Genomic DNA, 15,904 nt, shown 5'->3' with positions numbered 1-15,904 from the left:
TATCCAAATGGGCATGCCTTTTGGTTTAAAAACACGGAATGAAGTAAAAGGGAGAAATGCCTTAAGTTTATGACTGTAAGAATCTTCCAGAAGGGAATGCATAATTTAATGTTTCCCAATGCAGACTATAAATCTCTAGAAATCATACTAAGAAAATTTCATTCCCTTGCCATATTGTGACAAATGCCCACATGCCAACAGCAAGCACACAGGTTTTAACACAAACCCAACATGTTGCTTTATTTTGTGGGACAATACCTTTCATTGCATCATGATTTGAGGCCAGCCTGGGCAACTCAGTGAGACCCTATCTCAAAAAAAAAAAAAGTGTTGGGGAGTTTTGCTCAGGGAAGAGCAAGCCTGGGTTCAATCCCCAGTACTGGAAGGAAAAAAAAAAGTTCAGAGAGGTTGTTCAGTGGTAATGTCCTAGGCTCCATCCCAATTATAATATAGCATGAAAAACAACAACAACAACAAAAAACAAGTAAACTCAACTATGATCCAATTGAGCCCAACTTATCTTTTCAACACTGCCTACCACAAATCCTAGTCATAGTAGACTATTCCATGAATCTCTAAATATGCCATTCTTTCATGCCTTTGTTTTATTCAATTACCTCTGGCCTCACATACATTTCCTACTATGTTGTCTATTATTGCCATGTAAAAACCACAGAAAGTTTAACATCACTTGCAAAAATACTTGCTCTTCATTTAAAAAAATAAAAATCCAAAATGCAAGTATATTATTTTTCAATCAGAACCATTTCCAAATGGTTGATTCGTGCTCTAAGAAGTTTAAATGACTTGTACATAATCTCTGAGTATTAAATGGAGAGGATTCCTACTTTCTCTTAAGGATGCCCCTAAATCAGGTTATATTTTTATATTTAACCAATAAAAGCAGAAGTGGGGGGTGGGAAAGTGAAGAAACCACTAGTTAACAATTAGCTTCTCTATGTTATGTCTAAAGATGGGGAAATGGAAGCTCACTCAGTTCACAGACAAAATCAATACTGGGCTTTTTATTTATGATGAACCACCAATAATAGATTAATGATGGCCGCTGCGTACGGGGGTTGCTGAAGTGCTGAGCGTGGTGCTCAAAGCAGCGGCTTTAATAGAGATCTCGCACAGTCTGTTAAAGCTCCTTTCACCGTTAATCTGTAGTGGACCACTTTGCCAAGGAGCGGGAAGAACAAAGAAATCGAAAAAGAGACGCTTGGCTGCTCAGAGCCGCGGGCGCTTTGCTCCCATCTGCTTCCTCTTTCGCTTCGATCCGGGCGGAGAAGCTGAATGTGTAATCAGCAGTGGATTGTAAGTACCCGAGGCAAAGAAAGCTCAGTGCGCCCCGCCTTTTTTTTTTTTTTTTGAATATTTTTTATACAGGGAGAGTTTGTGGATTGGGATTGCTGGCGGGGCTGTGGTTTCTGTGCCGAAAATCCACTCCGCGGGAGCCGCCATTTGCTTTCTGCTTGCTGTCTTGATGGCTCCGTATACACTGTCCGGCAGCCGCACCTAGAGGTTGCAGCTGGGCTGCGTGCCGAGCCCTGTCCTCCGAAGGCTGGACTGCAGCCTCGAGCGTCTCGGTGGCCTGTTCGCCGCTGCACCTTCGGGCAGAGCCTGCTCTGGGGTCGTTCTGCACCCCCCTGCCAGGGGACCCGTGCTCCGGAGGAGGGGGACGGAGAGCCGCGGCGGCAGCCGCTTGGGCCCCTGGGGCCTGGCACCGGGCTGAAGAGCTGCGGAGGCCAGGGCGGCTCTGCTAGGGTCGCAGACAAGCGCGGACGCTCGTCAGCGCGGCCCAGAGTTTCATTTCTAGAAATCTGGACTGGAAACAGAAGCAGCAGTTTGTATAATCCCAAGAACTTGCTTATACCAGGAAGCTGTAAGGGCAACATGAATATTACTGAGGAGATCTAACATGGTGGCAGGCGCAGAGAGATCAAGTCTCTGACATCTTCAACTGCGCGGGCATAGGGAGCCGTAAACTGTCTAAATGCTGTTTGCTCAGGATCACTAGGCAATGCTGAGCTGACGTGGATCTGGGGTGTACAGGCTGGGCCCCTCAGAACACACACACAGAGCCCGAATCGGAGGCAATTAAGCTCCGGTTCGCCTGCTTCGTGTGACTCAGCACTAACGATCCCGCTGAAATAATTGGCCGGCCCTTAGGAACTTACAGAGGTAAAAGCCAACCGAGCCTTCATAGGCAGTGGCCACAGGACTGAAACGGGGATTGGGAGAGACAGTCAGGACCCACCCGTTGCATTGGTCATCCGGCAAAGGGAACGAACGGTCACCATTTGCATGGGATATCACCATGGCAGAGAAACGGCGTCACGGGCGGAGGAGATAACTGCATTGAAACCAGCGCGACAGGTGTGTAATCCCCTAGCCATCTCTCTCCACACAGCGGGGAAACCTTAAGGGCCACTCCCAGCTCTCCTGTGAACGCAATAACCAGACTGAGGGAACCAGGAGTGGCGCGGGACTCGCGGCGCGGAACTCCCGGCTACCGCTCCCACCAGTGCTGACAACTGAGGTCTCTTGCACCAGCTACCGGGGGCGTGGCTACAGGAGGGCAAGCAAATTCGCTGGGGGATCTCAGCCCCAAGCTCTACAAACTTAGGGTCTGAGGGAGGCAAACAGGGAGAGTGAGCCCAGGTGTTCATGAAAACAGGGCTCCCAGGAGCAGCAGACCTGGCGTATAGCCAGTATTGTGGTGAGCGCCACAGGTGAGCACGGCCTGGCTTGAGGAAACACAAGACAAGGCCCTAGACACTCAGGATTGGAGACCCGCCCAGTCTAGGAGAAAGAGCTGCTGCACAGTGAATGGTTCCCACCTATTGAGAGGAGAAGCTTGGCCCAGTGGGCACAGCTCCACCTACTGGAAGAGAAGTTAATAGAACGCTAGGACTGCATTTATTATTATTATTATTATCATTTTTTTCTTTTCTTTTCTTTTTCTTTTTTTTTTCTTTTTTTTTCTTCTTTTTCTTTCATTTTCAATTTTTATTTGTTGTTGTTCTTTAATTTTTTTCAATGTTTCTATTTTTTTAATTTTTTTTATTTTATTATTATTATTATTATTTTAATTTTAATTTTCATTTTTTATTATCACTATTATTTTTGTTAAAATTTTTTTTTCGTCTTTTCTTTCTTTCTTTATTATCTAATCTTTGTTATTGTTGTTTCTTTTGTCTTTTCATTTCTTTTCAATCTTCTTATTCCCCCTTCCTTGAATTCTACCTGCCTACTCTCATTCTCTTTAGTGACTTCTTCCCTTCCCTTCTAATATCTTTCCTCCCAAGCATCAAATAAATCTATAAGAGTAAACAGTAACTCAGCAGTCAAACAGAACAAGAAGTAACATGAGCAGCATAAAAAAGCAAGGAAGAAAAGGAGTACAAACAATGAAGGACAGCCTAAATATTCAGGAGGACCTAGAGTCAGCAGAAAAATGGTCATATAAAGAACTCAAGGAATACCTTAGACAGATGGAATGGAACCTTAAAGAGGATACGAGACAGCAAATCCAAACAGTGAAAGAACACTTTGAAAATGAATTACATAGACAGATAAAAGAAGAAGTTAAGCATCTTTATCAGGAGATTGAGATTATAAAAAAAAACCAAACAATAATTCTAGAAATGAAGGAAACGATAAACCAAATTAAAAACTCAATTGAGAGTATCACTAACAGAGTGGAGCAAGTAGAAGCCAGAACATCAGATAATGAAGACAAAATATATCATCTTGAAAAGAGCCTAGCCAACTCAGAAAGGCTGGTTAAAAACCATGAGAAAAACATCCAAGAGATATGGGATAACATAAAGAAACCAAACCTACGAGTCATCGGGATAGAAGAAGGTACAGAGATTCAAACCAAGGGAATGAGTAACCTGCTGAAAGAAATAATTACAGAAAACTTTCCAGAAATAAAAAAGGAAACGGATATACAAATTGTAGATGCATACAGGACACCGAGCACACAAAATCACAGTAGACCAACGCCAAGACACATTGTTATGAAGATATCCAATATACAGAACAAAGAGAAAATACTAAAAGCTACAAGAGAAAGGAGGCAGATTACATTCAGGGGTAAACCAATAAGGTTAACAACGGATTTTTCATCACAGACGCTGAAAGCGAGAAGATCCTGGAACAATGTATTTCAAACACTGAAAGACAATGGATGCCAACCAAGAATTCTGTATCCAGCAAAATTAAGGTTCAGGTACGATAACGAAATAAAAATCTTTCATGATAAACAAAAGCTAAAAGAATTTGCAGCCAGAAAACCAGCATTGCAAAGCATCTTGAGCAAAACACTACACGAGGAAGAAATGAAAAACAATAACCAAAACCATCAGTGGGAAGTGCCTCTATAAAGACAGAGGGCGGGGGGAAAGCTAACCATGGAGAAACAAACTAAATTAAAAAAAAAAAAAAAAAGAAGATAAATAATCAAACATGGCTGGAAGTACAAACCATATATCAATAGTAACTCTAAACATTAATGGCTTAAACTCTCCAATAAAGCGACATAGGCTGGTAACATGGATTAAAAAAACAAATCCAACAATATGCTGCCTCCAGGAGACACATCTGATTGCAAAAGACATACACAGGCTGAAGGTGAAAGGTTGGGAAAAAATATACCATGCACACGGTCCTCGTAAGCAAGCAGGGGTGGCCATCCTCATATCGAATAAAATTGACTTCAAGACTAAATTAATCAAAAGGGATAAGGAAGGACATTATATACTGTTAAAAGGAACCATTCACCAACAAGACATAACAATTATCAATATTTATGCACCAAATAATGGTGCTGCGACGTTCATAAAACAAATTCTCCTCAAGTTCAAGAATCAAATAGACCACAACACAATAATTATGGGTGACTTCAACACACCTCTCTCACAATTGGACAGATCCTCCAAACAAAAGCTGAAAAAGAAACTATAGAACTCAATATCACAATCAACAACCTAGACTTAACTGACATATATAGAATATATCAACCATCATCAAGTGGATATACTTTTTTCTCAGCAGCACATGGATCCTCCTCAAAAATAGACCATATATTATGCCATAGGGCAACCCTTAGTAAATATACAGGGGTGGAGATAATACCATGCATTTTATCTGATCATAATGGAATGAAACTGGAAATCAATGATAAAAGACGGAAGGAAAAATCCTACATCACATGGAAAATGAACAATATGTTACTGAATGATCAATGGGTTACAGAAGACATAAAGGAAGAAATCAAAAAATTCTTAGAGATAAATGAAAATACAGACACAACATATCAGAATCTATGGGACACAATGAAAGCAGTTTTAAGAGGGAAATTCATCGCTTGGAGGTCATTCCTCAAAAAAAGGAAAAACCAACAAATAAATGAGCTCACACTTCATCTCAAAGCCCTAGAAAAGGAAGAGCAAAACAACAGCAAATGTAGCAGAAGGCAAGAAATAATTAAAATCAGAGCGGAAATCAATGAAATTGAAACAAAAGAAACTATTGAAAAAATTAACAAAACTAAAAGTTGGTTCTTTGAAAAAATAAATAAGATCGACAGACCCTTAGCCATGCTAACGAAGAGAAGAAGAGAGAGAACTCAAATCACTAACATACGGGATGAAAAAGGCAATATCACAACAGACACTACAGAAATACAGAAGACAATTAGAAATTATTTTGAAAACCTATATTCCAATAAAATAGAAGATAGTGAAGACATTGATAAATTCCTTAAGTCATATGATTTGCCCAGACTGAGTCAGGAGGATACTCACAACTTAAACAGACCAATAACAATAGATGAAATAGAAGAAGCAATCAAAAGACTTCCAACCAAGAAAAGCCCAGGACCTGATGGGTATACAGCGGAGTTTTACAAAACCTTTAAGGAAGAATTAATACCAATACTTTTCAAGTTATTTCAGGAAATAGAAAAAGAAGGAGCTCTGCCAAATTCATTCTATGAGGCCAACATCACCCTGATTCCGAAACCAGACAAAGACACCTCAAAGAAAGAAAACTACAGACCAATATCTCTGATGAACATAGATGCAAAAATCCTCAATAAAATTCTGGCGAATCGGATACAAAGGCACATCAAAAAAATTGTGCACCATGATCAAGTAGGATTCATCCCTGGGATGCAAGGATGGTTCAATATACGGAAATCAATAAATGTTATTCACCACATCAATAGACTTAAAAATAAGAACCATATGATCATCTCAATAGACGCAGAAAAAGCATTCGACAAAGTACAGCATCCCTTTATGTTCAAAACATTAGAAAAACTAGGGATAACAGGAACTTACCTCGACATTGTAAAAGCTATCTATGCTAAGCCTCAGGCTAGCATCATTCTCAATGGAGAAAAATTGAAGGCATTCCCCCTAAAATCTGGAACAAGACAGGGATGCCCTCTATCACCACTTCTATTCAATATAGTTCTCGAAACACTGGCCAGAGCAATTAGACAGACGAAAGAAATTAAAGGCATAAAAATAGGAAAGGAAGAACTTAAATTATCACTATTTGCAGATGACATGATTCTATACCTAGAAGACCCAAAAGGGTCTACAAAAAAACTACTAGAACTAATAAATGAATTCAGCAAAGTGGCAGGATATAAAATCAACACGCATAAATCAAAGGCATTTCTGTATATCAGCGACAAAACTTCTGAAACGGAAATGAGGAAAAACACTCCATTCACAATATCCTCAAAAAAAATAAAATACTTGGGAATCAACCTAACAAAAGAGGTGAAAGATTTATATAATGAAAACTACAAAACCCTAAAAAGAGAAGTAGAAGAAGATCTTAGAAGATGGAAAAATATACCCTGTTCATGGATAGGCAGAACTAACATCATCAAAATGGCGATATTACCAAAAGTTCTCTATAGGTTTAATGCAATGCCAATCAAAATCCCAACAGCATTTCTTGTAGAAATGGATAAAGCAATCATGAAATTCATATGGAAAAATAAAAGACCCAGAATAGCAAAAGCAATTCTAAGCAGGAAGTGCGAATCAGGCGGTATAGCGATACCAGACTTCAAACTATACTACAGAGCAATAGTAACAAAAACAGCATGGTACTGGTACCAAAACAGGAGGGTGGACCAATGGTACAGAATAGAGGACACAGAGACTAATCCACAAAGCTACAACTATCTTATATTTGATAAAGGAGCTAAAAGCATGCAATGGAGGGAGGATAGCATCTTCAACAAATGGTGCTGGGAAAACTGGAAATCCATATGCAACAAAATGAAACTGAATCCCCTCCTCTCGCCATGCACAAAAGTTAACTCAAAGTGGATCAAGGAGCTAGATATCAAATCAGAGACTCTGCGTCTGATAGAAGAAAAAGTTGGCTCCGATCTACATATTGTAGGGTCGGGCTCCAAATTCCTTAATAGGACACCCATAGCACAAAAGTTGATAACAAAAATCAACAAATGGGACTTACTTAAACTGAAAAGTTTTCTCTCAGCAAGAGAAACAATAAAAGAGGTAAATAGGGAGCCTACATCATGGGAACAAATTTTTACTCCTCACACTTCAGATAGAGCCCTAATATCCAGAGTATACAAAGAACTCAAAAAATTAAACAATAAGAAAACAAATAACCCAATCAACAAATGGGCCAAAGACCTGAACAGACACTTCTCAGAGGAGGACATACAATCAATCAACAAGTACATGAAAAAATGCTCACCATCTCTAGCAGTCAGAGAAATGCAAATCAAAACCACCCTAAGATACCATCTCACTCCAGTAAGATTGGCAGCCATTATGAAGTCAAACAACAACAAGTGCTGGAGAGGATGTGGGGAAAAGGGTACTCTTGTACATTGCTGGTGGGACTGCAAACTGGTGCGGCCAATCTGGAAAACAGTATGGAGACTCCTGGGAAAGCTGGGAATGGAACCACCATTTGACCCAGCTATTGCCCTTCTTGGACTTTTCCCAGAAGACCTTAAAAGAGCGTACTACAGGGATACTGCTACATCGATGTTCATAGCAGCACAATTCACAATTGCTAGACTGTGGAACCAACCCAGATGCCCTTCAATAGATGAATGGATAAAAAAAATGTGGCATTTATACACCATGGAGTATTACGCAGCACTAAAAAATGACAAAATCATAGAATTTGCAGGGAAATGGATGGCACTAGAGCAGATTATGCTTAGTGAAGCTAGCCAATCCCTAAAAAACAAATACCAAATGTCTTCTTTGATATAATGAGAGCAACTAAGAACAGAGCAGGGAGAAAGAGCAGGAAGAAAAGATTAACATTAAACAGATACATGAGGTGGGATGGAAAGGGAGAGAAAAGGGAAATTGCATGGTAATGGAGGGAGACCCTCATTGTTATACAAAATTACATATAAGAGGTTGTGAGGGGAATGGGAAAATAAACAAGGAGAGATATGAATTACAGTGGATGGGGTAGAGAGAGAAGATGGGAGGGGAGGGAGGGGGGATGGTAGAGGATAGGAAAGGTAGCAGAATACAACAGTTACTAATAGGGCATTATGTAAAAATGTGGATGTGTAACCGATGTGATTCTGCAATCTGTATTTGGGGTAAAATTGGGAGTTCATAATCAACTGGAATCTAATGTATGAAATATGATATGTCAAGAGCTTTATAATGTTTTGAACAACCAATAAAAAAAAATTAAAAAAAAAAAATAAAATAAAATAAAATAAAATATCTTACTAGTATTTCCAACCTTATTTGGAAAATACTATATACAATAAAAAAAAAAAATAGATTAATGATGACATCTTTAACTATGAAAAAGTACTGCTGAATATAAAAGCAAAATGTCTAAACCAGTATCAAGAGAATTTCTTATAGAATGTGACTTAATTACTTTATTATGTTTTAAATTCAAACTGTTCAAATGCTTTTGGTTTCAAAATAACAAAAGCCAATAAACAAAACAGGACAGTTTTTGCCAAAATAAATTACATGTACGTAAAAGTCTTATTAGCTAATTCCCTTATCTTTCTCAGGATTAGCTTCTAGCTCATGAACATTTTATCTTTTGTTTTTTCTTTTTTGGGGGGCGAGGTTGGGGAGGAGTACTGGGGATTGAACCTAGGAGCACTTTAGCAGTGAACTACATCCCCAATTTTCTTTTTAAAATTTTTTTGCCCTTTTTCTTTGAGAGAGAGAGAGAGAGAGAGAGAGAGAGAGAGAGAGAGAGAGAGAGAGAATTTTAATACTTATTTTTTAGTTTTCGGCAGACACAACATTTTTGTTTGTATGTGGTGCTGAGGATCAAACCCGGGCCGCACGCATGCCAGGCGAGCATGCTACCACTTGAGCCACATCCCCAGCCCCTTTTTTTGCCTTTTTATGTTGTTAATTTCTATTTTTACTTTTTTCTATTATTATTATTATTATTATTATTATTATTATTATTTTATTTATAGAGACAGGGTCCTGTTAAGTTGCTTATGTCCTTGTTAAATTGCTAAGGATGGCCTTGAACTTGTGATCCTCCCCTCTTAGCCTATGGAGTTATTGGGATTACAGACATGTACCACCTTGCCCAGCAGCATTTTATCTTTGACAGTAGTAACTTCTCATTTAATAACATACTCATATGTTACCTACTTAATTTCATCCATGCCTTTCAAAGATATTGTTGTCTCTACCAAAAATTCCTGTAAAGTCCAAGAGTCTTATTTCTACAATACAATTCTTAGTTCACAATTGCTGTGTAAATCTATTTGATTAGTGATGAACAGCTCCTGAATCTACAAGTTAGACATGGTGAAATTTTCCATTTGCTTTGTGTTCCATTCACATATAGTTAGAAGGGGGCATGGAGGGGGCTGAGGATGTGGCTCAAGCGCTTGCCTGGCAGCAGGGCGCTGGGTTTGATCCTCAACACCACATAAAAATAAAAATGAAGATATTGTGTCCATCTAAAAACTAGAAAATAAATATTAAAAAAAGGGGGGGCATGGATATATTTCTGTGGCTTAACTTTTTAGGAGAAGTTTGTGACAGAATGACTTGAAATGCAAGTATTTGGTTTCTGTCCCCAAACCATAAATCTCCCATCAATATAGGGGAACATTTTTGTCAACCAGAGTCTGCTGCGAGTACACTGCCTATAGGTTTTCTGACATCATAACTGCTCATCTGATAGTACAAAGGGCCAAACATGCAGTGATTCCTTTGATTTCCTGGCTGTCCTAAATAAATTCAGAACATAACATGCATTGTCCTAAGTGAAGTCTGCTTTTCTCAAAAAAGAAAAAGAAAAAAAATTGAATAACCAATTCCTCAATATCATGAAAGGACAAAAGTTTTCTGAAGATGTTCAGCCATAGAGCATAGAAAACAATATTGTCTCATGCTATGAAACTACTGTCTTATATTATCTCTTCATTAATAATAGATAAAGATGGGGTATGTGACTTGGAAAACTGAGGGATTAATTTTTGGAAACAGATTTTTAGAACTGAAAGAAACCTTAGAAACAATGAAATCTAAATCTAGTGAAGTTAAACCACTTGCCCAAGGTCAAATCCCTGGCAACAGGAGCATTTGGTCAGGCTTTCAACCCAGGTCATAGTGTCTCTTGAGAAACAAGATTAGAACACAAATATAAATATATCCCAGCAACATGAAGCCATTTAAAGGGCATCCTCATTACTCTAAAAATGCTATATGTAATAGATGGTGTGTGATTTTAAAATCACCTAGTGTTTTGTAAAGTTATTATATTGCTAAGTAAAAGACAGTCTATAAAGTGAGAATATCTTGATGTATTAGAAAATTCCAGAATTTAATTCCTAATGCCTACATGTTTTCTCTTAATTAAAAAAATATTTCCTGTTGAGAACACATAAGACTTTCCTTTTAAAATTTAAAAGAGGTGTGCTATTAATCAGTTAATCACCCCTACCCCATTCTCCCTAAATTAAAAGCCAGTGATACCAATAATAGTGACAGTGGCCAATAATCCTGAGCATTTTTTATGTGTCAGGCCTTGAACCAAGAGCTTTCCATGCATAATCTCAATCAGACTTTACAACAAGATTGTGAAATAGGTGCTATCATTAGCCTTATGTTAAAGATGTAGTTATAAAGAATGAAGAAAGCTGTCTAAGTCACACAGTTACTGATGGGCCAATTCTTTTAGCTACTACCCTAGATTGCCTCTTACTTATAAGGTCTTTATTTTGTTGACCTTGAGGGGAGAGTTAAATAGGAAAGCAATTATAGATACTTACTATAAAAAAATTTAAGTGACAACAAAATGTCACTCTAAAACATTACTCTCCAAACTCTAGCTTTATCTCAAAACACACATTCACTTTGACTGAAGAGGGAATTTATTTCAAAGAGACTGTCTCTCTAAAATCCAATCCCTTAATTTGAAAATTGTTCCTCTCATGTTTATAGACTTACTGCGCTAAGTGGCTAGTGAATAACATTATTTATTAAAAATGAAATAAAACTAAAAATGGACAGAACCAGTCAGTAATTATACAATGAAGGCAGCACATACTTTATTTTTCCCATTCAGAGTTCTCAGCAAATATCTACCAGTCAGAAGAACCAGCCAGTCAGGAGGGTTTCTAATGGTATGTAGGCAGCCTTCCTGCACAAAGCCTAGGGAGTTTTACTTTTAAGAAGTCACCTGACATTTTATCTGCCTTTAAGGATTTGAGGGTAACAATACTTCTTTATACATTTTGATATTTTAAAGAAAAAGCCCAAACTCAGTGAATCTCAATAAATGTGCAGAGTTGTGCTATTAATCAGTTAATCACTCCTACCCCATTCTCCTTAATTTTTACTACAAAGGAGAACATTATCAAGATGAATAACTATTTTTCTATTTTGATATCAAAGAGCAATGGGAATTTAGAGGGCACCAACCCCTTTAAAATAGTAAGATTACACCCAAGTTCAGTGGCACATGTCTGTAATCCCAGCAACTTGGGAGGTTGAGGCAGGAGGATTGTGAGTTCAAAGTCAGCCTCAGCAACTTAATGAGGCCCTAAGTAACTCAGTGAGAGCCTGTGTCTAAAATATAACAAGGGCAGGGAATGTGGCTCAATGGTTAAACACCTCTGGGTTTAATCTCTGGTAGCAAAAAAAAAAAAAAAAAAAAAAAAGTTAAGATTATATCTGAAAATACATGGATTATTCCAATTAGCCCAGGCTTGTAGACGAGATCTTTACTTTCTCCTTCTTCCACAAAGAAAACCAGCCATTTAAGTAATGGAATAAACTATTTCTGACTTCAAAATAAGTTTCAAAATTAAAATAATAAATAAAAGAAGAATTCTAGACAACCAGAAAAAATTTATTTCAGGCATGGCACTGTCATGAATTCAAAGTTTAATAAGACACCAGGCGGGAAAGTGCCTTCCTACCTGTGTCCACTGTTAGGGATGCATCACCACCATTTCTGTCCTTCAAGTCCTTTGAGACAAAGACATAACTTTTTCTCCTAAACACAGCAGAATGCAATTTTAGAGTTTTCTTTATTTTTTGTTTCATTACTTTCTCATTTCTTTTCTTTCTTTTTTTAAACTCAGCTTATAATAAGCACTGATAGAACATACAAGAAAAACATGGGCTAAATGTCCTCATCTCAACCACTATTTATATTTGTTCACTATCTGCAGCTATTGCCACCTCGAAATTGAGATTTAAAAAACAAACAAAAAAGGGTAGAATATGAAGACTCCAAACCATTATCTATTAGAACACAAATATATTTATATTTGTGTTCTAATCTTGTTTCTCAAGGTACAATGAAAATATATTATTACTATTACAGAAAAAGAAAATAAACTTTAAAAGTGTAGTGAAGTGGGGGACAGAGGACAGACATCATTGTACATGTGAATTTAAAAATTTCACTAAGTACGAATTATATATGACAGTCATAGTGCAAAGACTGGGCTTTATTATCTACTAACAGTATGATAAAACTGTAAAACTATTCTGCTAGATGGTTTACACATTAGATGTAAAAATCTTTTCCCATACAATCAAAACTCAATCTGTATTTTCTGATCCTTTAGGTGAAAAACTATTTCTGGTATAAAAGCAAAAACTAAAATGAACTCTGGTAAATACATATTCACCTCATATCTCAAAGAAACACTGGTAAACGGTCCCTATTTATACAGAGAATTATAACCAAATTGAGTACAGGTAAACACAACGTATATTTTGAGGTAAGATTTCTACTGTAATTATTAGAAAAGAGACATTTAAGTTTTAAGAATATCTTCAAGAAGAAGCTGCTACCGTTGGTCACTGATCGATTGCTTTTTTTTTTTTTAAAGTCTACACACAATTTCTTTCCTGAGGTAAACAGATTCTATTTATTTTTATTTTTTGGGGGGAGCAAAGAGTGTTTTCTCCTTTCAACATTTTAAAACTGAAGATATTAGGTTTAAAAAAAAAAGCCTGAAAGTCAAAATATAAGTAGAGATTAATAATTGGATTTTTTTCTAATGAAAGGATAATGAAGCCTATAAATAAACATAATGATTTTCAATTTTATGCTAAAATGTAAGTAGTAAACAGGCAGCCCATTTTATTGACAATGTTATTTTCAATTGGATAAATTTAACTGGTGTGTTTTAAACACATTTGTATGTTACAACTTGACCATAGTTAAGGAGAGAAAGGCCTGTTGAATGCTGTGTTGGGTAAAAAAAAAGGAGGAAGAGAAGCTTGTTTAACTGAGGAGCTCAACAGTTTTCTAGGCCAGTGGTTCTCAAAGTGTGCTCCTGGAGCAGTAGCATCTGCGTCACCTGGAAACTTGTCAGACCTGTCAGAAGCTCTGTGGAGGAGGCCCATCAGTCTGTTGAACAAACCCTTCAGGAGATTCTGAAGCCCACTCAAGTGAAAAAGCCACTACTGCTTCAGCCTGTAAGTCCACTTCCCCTCATCACCCCCACCAACCACGACACTGCAAAATTTTTAACTCTAGCGTACGTACTTGCACTTGTTAGTAACAAGATTAATAATCTTGTTACAAGTGCAAGTAAGATGAAGCTTAGATGTTTCAAAATTTTAAAACCAAGGCTGAAAATGGAAGATGGGGTAGAAAACCTCTGGCCCTAAATGAATCTGGCACTAAATAGTAGTAAGGAACTGAGAAGACACAGAACTTACTGAAGTTAACAGGGAAAAGAACATTATATTGGCTGCCAAGAATTTAAACTCCAAGCAAGGGGAACTGCCCACAAATGAGAAGCATCAGGAGAAGGACATAAGAGTTAAAAAAGAAGAAAAGCATGCAAATGCACATAAAAGCATGTGGGCATATGTACAAACACTACAGTCTAGGGAAGTGAGTGGCAAAGAGGCAACAGTAACTAGGACTGTGTGCAGCTAAGGAGCCAATGGCACATTCAGAGGAATTCAAATCAAGCACCACATAAGACAGAACAAGGAATCCTACAAGTTTACAAGTATTTAAAAGCATCTTACAGATATAGCAACATATCAGCTATAAAAGCTATAGTCACTGGAAACATTTAGCAAAAAATCCAATTCAATCTGACCTCAGGAAATTCAACATGAAGGTATGCACACTAGAATACAATGTAAGCCTGTGTGGGGTAACTCTCCCAACACACTGTTACACAGTCAAAATTAAACAAAATACTGTACTGCAGCCCAAGCAATAGTGAAGATATTCTCATATGGGTGTAGAGGGTCCTCCTTTCTCCAGAGTTGATTTTCTCTATTTAAATCCTTGGGCTATTCTCTTAGTTCTTAGCAGCTATTTAGTCTTGAGATGGGCACACAACTTTATATACTCTTATTTTCTAGGAATACAAAAGAAATTTCCCTTTCACTTTATACTCACAAAAGGGCTAATGTTTTAAAAATAACTTTTAAAAAGAAACCAAAGTAACTCAATAGCAACATATGAAGTAAAATCTTTTACTGAACATAGGTATTTGTAAAGTTAGGCTCTTATCCAAGCAAATCCACAAACCTGGCCACAAGACAACTGCTAACAAAAGCCCCTAACTTTGCATGGCTTTTTAGAATATCCCATATATCCTGTAAAACATATAATGAAATTAACACAACATGAACTATGTATACAGTAACAGAATTACTAAGATGTATTTTATACAATAATTCTGAATTAAAAAAGTAAAATAATCTATGCCAGGTGTAGTAGCACTTGTCTGTAATCCTAGTAACTGGGGAGACCAAGGCAAGAGGATTATAATTTCAATGCTAGTCTAGTAATTTAGCAAAATTCCGAATCAAAATAAAAGGGGCTGGATTATGGCTTAGTGGATTAATATTCCTGAGTTCAATCCTCAGTACCCCCCCTCCCAAAAAAAGGTAAAATACTCTAACCAGGTGTGGTGGCACATGCCTATAATTCAAGTGACTCAGGAGGCTGAGATAGGAGGAGGATAACTTGGAGGCCAGCCTTCTTGGCAACTTAAGGAGAGCCTGTCTCAAAAAAATAAGGGTTGGAGATGTATTTAAGTGGTACAGCACCACTATGTTCAATCCCACTACCGTAAAATATAAATAAATAAATTAACTAAAAAATAAAATAATCTGATTTACAACACATACCTCAACTAACCAAATCAAAGCGTCAACATTTCAAGTTCTTGAAAAGGAAAGCAAAACAAAGTTCCCAAGAAACATGTGATTTCTTGGGACAAGTCCATGACAATTAGGAAGCAAAAAAAAAAAAAAAGAAAAGAAAAGCATCAGGTTCATATCTCCCCCTAAAAAGAGAACTTACCCTACCAATTTATCCTGCTTCACTTCTAAATAGTTGAACAGAGATAAAGGTATCTAGTAGCTTTGGC

The 15,904-nt window shown here is 37.4% G+C and overlaps 1 protein-coding gene across 1 annotated transcript in view; it reads right to left on the bottom strand.

Moving 5' to 3' along the window:
* Mrpl3 (mitochondrial ribosomal protein L3) overlaps positions 1-15,904 on the bottom strand; it is a 51,245-nt gene that overhangs the window by 20,799 nt on the left and 14,542 nt on the right. The window lies entirely within an intron of this gene.

The sequence above is a fragment of the Marmota monax genome, unplaced genomic scaffold (assembly GCF_021218885.2).
Source record: "Marmota monax isolate L192 unplaced genomic scaffold, Marmota_monax_Labrador192_F-V1.1 WCK01_AAM20220418_F8-fsc00022, whole genome shotgun sequence".
Classification (NCBI taxonomy): Eukaryota; Metazoa; Chordata; class Mammalia; order Rodentia; family Sciuridae; genus Marmota; species Marmota monax.
Note: the sequence above shows the minus strand (reverse complement) of the source record. Positions and strands in the feature narration are given on the sequence as shown.